This window comes from Bactrocera tryoni, unplaced genomic scaffold (assembly GCF_016617805.1).
Source record: "Bactrocera tryoni isolate S06 unplaced genomic scaffold, CSIRO_BtryS06_freeze2 scaffold_220, whole genome shotgun sequence".
Taxonomy (NCBI): domain Eukaryota; kingdom Metazoa; phylum Arthropoda; class Insecta; order Diptera; family Tephritidae; genus Bactrocera; species Bactrocera tryoni.
The window spans coordinates 15255-24918 of NW_024395945.1; the positions used below are offsets into that span (position 1 = coordinate 15255).

The 9664-nt window shown below is 32.7% G+C and overlaps 1 long non-coding RNA gene across 1 annotated transcript; it reads right to left on the reverse strand.

The window, feature by feature from the left end:
• Positions 1-791: 791 nt before the first annotated feature.
• Positions 792-1923, reverse strand: LOC120780188. Its single transcript, XR_005705835.1, has 3 exons — positions 1452-1923; positions 1262-1379; positions 792-1205 (listed from the first exon to the last, which is right to left on the reverse strand). It is a non-coding gene; the product is annotated as an uncharacterized LOC120780188 (long non-coding RNA).
• Between the last annotated feature and the right edge of the window lie 7741 nt (positions 1924-9664).

Sequence of the window (9664 nt, forward strand, 5' to 3'; positions counted from 1 at the left end):
AAAACAATTGTTTTTATCATGGTGTGTGGCGCATTGGGTATTATAATATAAACCATGAGTGGTTATTGATAGTTTGAAAATGAGCTGTGTTAAGGAAAAAGATTTTATATTAGTTAAGAAGGAAATAGAAATATGAAGAAGTAGTTTGTCAATGGAAATTATAAGATTAGATGAAAAATTGGAAATTACATTTGAATAAACTTTTATAAGTTGATTGAATGGTAACATAGCATTTTTGGTAAAATTGCACGAGGTCGTGTAATGGTCAGGATGGCCGTGTCGGCGCACCCTAATAGTGTGTGGATATTGTTATGTGTGTGTGAGTGTATGTGTATACGGTTTAGGGAATTTCACTAGAAGACTAAGTTCCACATAAATGTATAAGCCGATGATTGTCTGTATGTTGTCACTTCAAGAAGTACCGCTTTAGCAGGGCGACAACGTGGCGTCGCCACCGTCGAGTGTGGTTGTCTGCATGTCGTCTCTTCGAGGAGTACCATTTTAGTGGGACAACAGCGTGGCGTCGCTATTGTCGAGCGTGGTTCGGTGGTAAGTTCAAAAGGAAAAAAACGACGTAGAGTCAGTCGAGTTGAGGACTTGATCTAGTGAAGTCGTGTTCAAGAGTTAATAGTGTGAAGTGTGAAAATATTGTGAAGTGAGAAAATATTGTGAAGTGTAAGTGTGAAACCGAAACTCGCTACGCTGCAAACATGTCTACCGAAGACAATGGTATTCCGACATATTTATAAAATTAATATTTAGTTTATATTAATTTTTACTATTATTACATTATATACATTTATAAGTACATTTTTTCTAAAATATTTTTCATAACACCTATAAACTCTTTTGTATTACTACTTTGTTGTTCGATTGCATTAACAACTCTCTCGGTCAATATTTTCCCGTCCTGCACCACTGTCTTCAGCAATTCCTTTTGTTCTTTTGCCACTTTTATTAGTTCGCCCATGTAATTTCTCTTTTTAGATGTACCCGCTGCTGATGTTGAACTACCCAATGGCGATACTGATGGCGAGTTCGTCAATGTCATTACTGGCGTACACACCCGTTCAGATAACATTGGTCCTGGTGATGCTATAGGTTCAGTTGACATTGGTTCTCGTAATCTTATAGTTATAGATGACTGGAACTGAAGTAATGTTGAATTCGTGGGCCCCCGAGGGCCCTACTTTTTCTTTTCCTCTCTGCAATTTTATAAAAGTTAATAATGTCAAAAAGATTATGTTGATGCATAGTATACCTATATTTTTAAGAGAGATTCCTTATTTTTACATGAACTTCTTTTAATGTAAATTTGTGTGCCATTTGCACAGATATATCGGCATAGATGTTTGTTCCCATTGTTTGTTTCCTTCCATCTGAAAATATTAAAATTAGTTTTTGTAAATATACTGGCACATAATATAATTAGCAATATAAAAACAGCTTACCTCTAACGCTTTCCTTAAATCTTTTGTTTATGTTTTATCTTCTTCTTTCTATTAATCACCATTCACAATAACAAAAGTCTGCAATTTTTAACGAATGTTGCCTACTAAAATTTGGTAAATTCAGCTAAATGCACGACATTTTTGTGCATTACTAATTTGTATTAAAATGGGTCAAATGCGCAAGTTTATGTAAATTATACTCGCTAATGCAAATTAGCGCTGTCGTCTGTCAGGGCTATTACCCCACCTTCAGTATTCTCCAGCTGCACTTGTACTTTTTTCAGATAATTCAAAAAAAGCGAATAAATGGTCCAACAAAAGACCGTCCGCGAATGCAAGGGCTGATTCGTAAACTTCACCAATCAGTATGCCGACTAACTGGCGAAGAAATCGACAATGCCCAAACTGAAATTGCTTCCACCCTACTCTTAACAACTTTACCTGCAGCTTTGTGTGTTATTAAACGCGTCAACTCTTGTTGCGGCAATTCTTGGTTTATAGGCGAAGGGGCGACGAGGAGAGGAGAATCGCGCCGAGTTTCCAGTGTTCAGCAACACGCTTTGTGTTCTTATTCGTAACCGTTCGCTGCGACGTTTTTCGGCATTCGTGTTCTTTCTTTCGTAGTACATAGTTGCATTTGCGTATATTTTTTTGAAATTTATATTCTGAATATATTTAAAAAATTTAGTTTCATATTTTGGTAAGTAATTTGCAAATATGTATACAAATATACATAATATAATATAAATATTTTAGAAAATGGAGTATGACGAAAAAATCGAATTAATTAAAGATATTGTGAAATGTATGGAGGAAGCCATACAAATTGATTCAGACGATAGTGAAAAGGGTGATATATGTGAAGGTCTGTTATATAATCTTTGTTTTAATTTTGAATTATAAATAAAATGTATTTGTTAATTGACAGAACTGATTAATATATGTGATAGAGTGGCCCAAATACCTATAAGGAAAAAGAAACGACAATGGGTTAAAGTATGGAGAACAACCAAGGCACAAATAGGTTCACATTCATTTTTAATGAAGGAACTACTGCACATTGATGTAAATGGACACAAAAATTATATAAGAATGTCAGACACGCAGTATAATTTCATATTATCTGTAAAACAGGACGGCATATTGAAGGAAGATACTGTGATGCGAGCTGCAATTTCTGCAACGGAAAAGCTGTCACTGACCCTCCGTTTTCTCGCAACTTGGGTAAGTTTAAAATTAGACTTTTTCATATTCTAAACTAAAATTTAAAAAACTTAATATTTTTTTATATTTTATAGGAGAATCCTTTCAAAGTTTAAATTTTGGGTCAAAAATTTCGCAGCCAGCAATAAGTGGAATAATTTCCGAAGTTTGTGACGCTATATTTGAAGGTATAAATAATTTATTTTCTTATAATAAATAATTAATTTTGCAATACGATGGCAATTTCCAAATTGCCTGGGCGCATTGGATGGTAAACACATAACCTTTAGGCCATCGCGAAAAGATGGTGCATTTTACCACAACTATAAAGGCACAAACAGTATAGTTTTGTTGGCCTTGGTTGATGCAAATTGCAAATTCATTTGCACGTGGATATTGGGTGTAACGGTCGATGTAATGATGCAGGAGTGTCCTCCAAAGTGAACTCGCTTTGGTACTACGAGAAGAGAGAGGATTACCATCAAACTCTACTATAGGTAGTAATAGATTTCCCGGCCTCTTTCTTCTGTCTGCAAATGCGTCTCGCTTCCCTCTTCAACTCTCGGTATCTACCCATCCCGCACGTGTAGTGGTCGATCGTAACGTTGCGAGTTAGGCAGCCTGTTTTCTCTCCGCTGCGACACGGCACTCCTCATCGTACCAGCTGTTCTTTTGCTCTTTCCGAAAACCAATGGTTTCGGTTGCAGCTGTATGTAAGGAATTTGAAATGCCGTCCCACAGTTCCCTTATACCGAGTTGTTGACGAGTGCTCTCAGAGAGCAGGAGTGCAAGCCGAGTAGAGAATCGTTCGGCTTGTCTCGTTTGTAATTGTAAGCTTCTCGACGTCGAGGCGGGTGCGAATCTTAGCTGCAACAAGATAGTGGTCCGAGTCGATGTTAGGACCTTGAGCGCACGCACATTCAAAACACTGAGACGTGCCTCGCCCATCACAACATGATCGATCTTGGTTGGTAGTTTTCGATCCGGAGACAGCCAGGTAGCTTGATGAATCTTTCTTATGCTGAATTCAGTAATTGCCAGATAACCACATTTATCATATTTTACCAAGTATATATTAAATATCCAAAATTTCAAACATTTGTAGTTATTTAAAGCAATACCCGTCTCACAAAAAAAGATGTAAATTACTAATTGAAAATGAAAATACCAATGAATCAAAATAAGAAAATAAATTTTATTCAGTCCAAGTTTGTAAAGTGTTAAATAATGCATTTTGTATGATAATACAATACTAATAATACTTGTTTACCAGACATGTTATATAATAAACATGCTAATTGTACAAAAAATTAATGTGAAAATAAGGTAATAAATATTATATTATAAAAGACGGAGCTATAATATTTTCCGGAAAACATAATGTGAATAATCATACAATAGACGGAGTATATTTCATAACTTTTGAAGATAATGTTATAATTGATGATATATAATATGAAAATCCGACTGGAAAAATTTTTAAATATTTAAAGGAAGGAAAATTTAAGCAATTTTGTGTAAAATAATATATTGAAACAACAAATATTGATATAAGATATGTTAAAGTTACATGTTAAATCCAATAAAACAAGACATAAAAATACTGCATTTATGGAATAATATTTACATTTGTGGCATTTATTATTGATAATCATAATTTATTTTATTACAAAAATACAACATATATTATATTAAATATTAAAGTTAAAAAACAAGACATAAAAATCGAAGACGGGACTTAGGAAGCGGCCATAAACTATAACTTATGGCACGCTTTAAATAGAATTAGACAGCACATCATCTAACACATAAGTCTGCACTTTAGAATGAAAGATGAACTCTAAACCTAGGCTTAAGATATCAATTGTATAAATATAAGTGAAATAAAGATAACGGGCTTAGTTTTTAACAATAGCTCACTAGATTAACATCTTTTAAAACCACCCCGCGTTCGCGCAAGTAATAATTTGCATGTAAACAACAAGAACCATACGCAAAATGTTTGTAAATTTGTCAACACACAACTTTGTATGTAAAGATGTACACTTATTGCTTCATACGAAATTCCGCTGGGTAACCAATGGCTGAAGCTACGTTTTGGTCAAAGTTATTGGTCGCAAATGAAGAACTGACGCGACGACAAAGCGTCACCCGTATTTTGCTCCACAACATGGCTATGTTCGTAACGCATCGCAATTTGCAGCATAAGCAACAGTTGCAACACTGCAAGTTTGACGTTTGATACTTATACAATTTTTGACACTCGGTAGATACATTTATTTGCATTTTGAACGCGTATAATACCAAAAATGGAAATTTTGCTGAATCTAATACTAGACGAGAAATTTAGAGCAAAGAAATGATAGATTTTCTTTAAATTTAAGTAAAAGAAGGCTATTGAAGTCAAAAAGAAAAATTTGTAGGTACAAATGTTTGTCTTTAAAAAGAAAAAATACCTAAAAAACAAATCATTTATTAAAACAATAAAGTCGTTTCCCGAGGACATTTTCTATAAGAAAAAACATTTATTTAACTAAACCTAGTTTCAATAAAAAAATAAGTTGAACTTCTTACACATATAAAAAATAAAAAGGTACATTTCAGTTCTCTACCACAGGCCAAATACTTATCTATTCATATTAACACTATTTTTTAAATAATCTGCCAACACCGATTTAATGTCTAGTAGAGCTTTGCCTTTCTTTTTCTAGAGACAGCTTTTCCTCTCCATAGCCATGACCTCGTTATGTCGAGCTTCTTCTTTAACCGCCTCTGCTTCGAAAACTTTAAAATGCGTCTTTGTTAGATGTCGCTCGAGGACGAGTGGCTCTCTGACTGCTAGTTTTCCAGGAGAATCTGGCGACTCATTTCACTTGAAGATGTGGGCGACGTTGAAGGCAACAAATCCAAAGAGAGGTTGCAATTTGCTATTGAGGAGTAATTGAGTACCTTTGTACCATAAACTGTCGAAGTCCTCAAAGCAATTTCCAGGATGTAGCTTCTACTGAAGAATTATTTCTTTTCTAATGCGCTTGTACGTTACCAAGAGATTTAAGAATTTCTTTGCGCTGTAGCGTCCAAATCTTATATGTGATTTACATTTTTAATTTCGCTCAAAACTTTCTTCCACAATACATTTTTCTTCTTTCTACCGATTTAAATTCGTCCCTCCATATTAACCGTAATTCAGCAATAACTGCGTCTCCGCATTACTGAGATTTTCACTAAAAATTTAAAAATAATAATTTATACAATTATTATTAACATAATTTAACTAAAATTTCAATTACAAAAAAATTAAAATAAAACAGTTTTGGTAAATTTCTACTTTTCGTCAGACATCGTAGTTAAATGCAGTAAACAATTTTTTGATAGAAATTATGCATGACAGTTGATAGAAGTGTTGTTTTGAACGCTTGATTATTGCAGTGTTGCAATATTGCATTTCTCGAACGTTCTGTTTGTTATGCAATCGTCATGATGCGCGTCATGATGCATTTACGAACATAGCCTATCTGATATGTAGATGCATGAAAATTAAAATGAAATATTATTGTAATATATTATTTTTTAGGATATTATAATACTATGTCATATACACATATGTACATACATATATATATATAGCATATCTACATAAATATTTGTGAATTTATAATATATTATCAAGCACATGAAATATTTAATAAATAACTCTTATTCGCACATTAACTACAAATATTGTTTTGAAAATAAATATAATTTATTTAGAATGTTATCAGCATAATTTTCTATTGAATACTAGCTCTGTTCACACGCCACTGTTAAAATTTCTCTTCTTAGCTAGCTGTGGTGAAACACGCCATCGTGCATTTTGTTAGCTTTTAACAGTTCAAGTATCAGCTTGTCCGTAGTTGGACCTTCTGTAATTTACGTTCTCTGCTATTACCCTGTAGAGAAATCACTAGAAAATAAAAATGGCTGGAGGTGTGACGCCGAGAAACAGTCTCAGCTCATTTAGGAAAAATAAAATAGGAAAGTAAACGAAAAACAAACTCGCTTATAAATGAAAGGCTTAAACTTTGGGAAGCTAATAAAAATCACTTACATAAAGATAAAGTAGCGTTATAAAAAAAAAAACGAAAACTAAAAACTAGTAAAGCAAGCATGTGGAGTATTGAGGCAAAAATTCAATTATGAATGTTGATCAAATATACAAAAGTGGTGAAGATGAGCTTAGCTAAACAAACTCAGTGATTACCAAAAAGAAGCGCTCTTCAAAAAACCGCAAAAATAAAACAAAGCGCAGGTGCCAACAATGATACTAAAACCCACCGCCCACCTCCTATTATAATAAACGATGTAAAGGATTTAATAACATACATTCTAATATTACAGCTCTAATAAATAACGACTTCTTAATCAAGCTTTTCAGCCACGGCACCTACAAACTTAATGTTTTCGATGCAAATTATTATCGCACAGTAACAAAATTCCCTTATCAAATGAAAATACACCTTGGCTTATCTAATGAATGAAACATAATAGGCCTCTAAAAGTAATCATAAAAATATACACAATCTATTTAAATGATTTAAAATTTCAAGGCTTTAATGTCTTATACCATATTCGCTGCTGAAATCTTATAAATTTAACAAGATTTAGCCATACAAAAATGACAGTTCTAATCTTAAAATGTAAACTACAAAAAATTAATTAAAACGAAATGAAAATGAAAATAAAAAATGCGTCCATTATGTCCATTATATGGAAAATATTTAAAGGAAGACGGCTTTTATAACAAATTACTATACAAGTATAATAAAGTTTTCTTTCAATAAATATTAAGTCATGTGAATTCTTGAATGACAAAAACATCTGTTTTATCATCTGTCCAACGGCAGTAAGAATGGGCTAGATTAGTGAAGAGATTAAATGTAGTCTAATCACTTCAAATTTTTGGTGGGAACATAGTATTAAATGCAATTAATAAGCTTAAATGGATGCTCCTGAAAACATTAAGAAAAATCCACCAGATCAAAAGCATTCTTAGTAGCGTTGTCAAAGTTGAGCCCATAGCATTTAATAGTGCATAAATCACAGTGCAAAATCTGTCAAACTTTTGACATACAAAACCTCTGTAAGCTATCGAGGTATGTAAATGTGGAGACAAACATCCTACTACTGAATGCAGCAAAGGTGAGAAAGATCCTGCTAAATGTTGTAACTGCGGCGATTCTCATCCTTTAAGCTACCGAGGTTGTGTCGTTGCAAAAGAACTGCAAAAAATTAAAGATAACAAGAATGGTAATTCAGTTGAGGAGAATGCCAATGTTCTGTCGAACAAACCTATTATGAACACAGTTGAGAAGTAAAATCCCTTCCTTACATTTCCTAAATTTACATTTGCGCAAATGGCTAAGCAAGGTCATACAAATACAATTAAAAAAGTATCCGTTATCCCAAGTTTTGATAAACTAAATGAGCGAGAGAACAATTTAAGTCCTTTAATCGCCTCAACTTGCTCTTATTATTATAACTTCTAATTTATTGATGAATATTGTAACTCTTTAAGAATAATGCTATGGAACGCAAAGTCTTTCCAAAAGAAGTAAAAAGGAATTAAAAGTTATTCTACACGACTGAAATATCTCATATTAATTTTAAAATTTAAATACTATAGAATAACATCACACACAACCCAAGCTCAGCACAAGGACGGAGTGTGATATTCGTCAAATCAAATTAGTCCACCCTAGGCATAATATAAAAAACAGATGCATATTTTTTATAATTTATTAAAAAATATGACGGAGTACAATAATGATAGCAACGTAAAACGGACTCATTGGGAATCTCGTTTAACTACAACAGAAAGGTCAAAGAACTTCTCAAAGGTGTAAAGCAGTGGATGCAATTTTGTTTTGTACAGGTAGACCCACTTATTGAAGCCTAGATGGGCAAATTTCTACCTTATTGACTTCCTTTACATAATCAATAAGTACCAGAAAAACAATTTATGGCCACGTATTAAAGATATCAGACCTAAGTTCCCTGACCGACACATTGTTATTAAAGCTGTATGAAAAGTGTATTTGTTGCTATTAAACGTTATGTAATAAACATAAATTGGTATAAATTTAATGCCCCTGGCTTGGTGGGTTTTCAACCCAACTGCATTTCCAGTCGAAGTTTAAAAATTCGGTATTACCAGCTTCAACTCAATCCGTCAAAAAATTGCGGTTGAAGTATGATCGGAACTTCAACTTTTTTTGGTATTTACGGTTTTTCAACTCTGTACAAGTGGGGTTGACTAGTATATAAATATACTTCAACTGCTTAATAGCAGTTGAAGTTCAACATTCGTGCAGCGAAATACAAAAAAATATTAAAGAAAAATGGAGGACAGGTAAAATAACTATTTTAATTAATGTTAAATTAATTTTAATTAATATTTTTTATAAATTTTTAGAAAAATAAGTTACGAAAACAAAAAGCAATTCGAAAAATTGGTGGAGTTAATGGAGAAGTTTCAGAAGTAGGAAGAGGAAAGCCACAATTTGGAAACAATAAATTCAAATTGAGGGTGCAGCGCCTCAAAATTGCCAAGAGTGGAAATCTTCATGAAGATTTTAATTTTTTAGTTATTTAAGACACAAAGTAATATTTTTTTTATTTTATTTTAATAATTCTGGAATGAGTATTTTATATTTTTTGTACCATGGTTTTAAGTTTACCTTAAAAATGAAGTGATATTATTTATTTAATGAATTTATTTAAATAAAATTTAAATATATCACCTGAATAAATAGCACATTAGAAATAATAAATGAAATTTAATATTTTAATTGTTTAGAGAGGAAGTCGTAATATTATTGCGAATTATTCGAGCCGTATCCTCTTCTTCTCTTTCTATGTCAAAATATCATTGGTCATTGTAGTATGTGAAGTAGATGGTATTTCTTCCGGAGATCCACTTGAAAGTGTTGGCAAATATTGTGCAATGCGCAACAAGCATTCACACCTGTCAG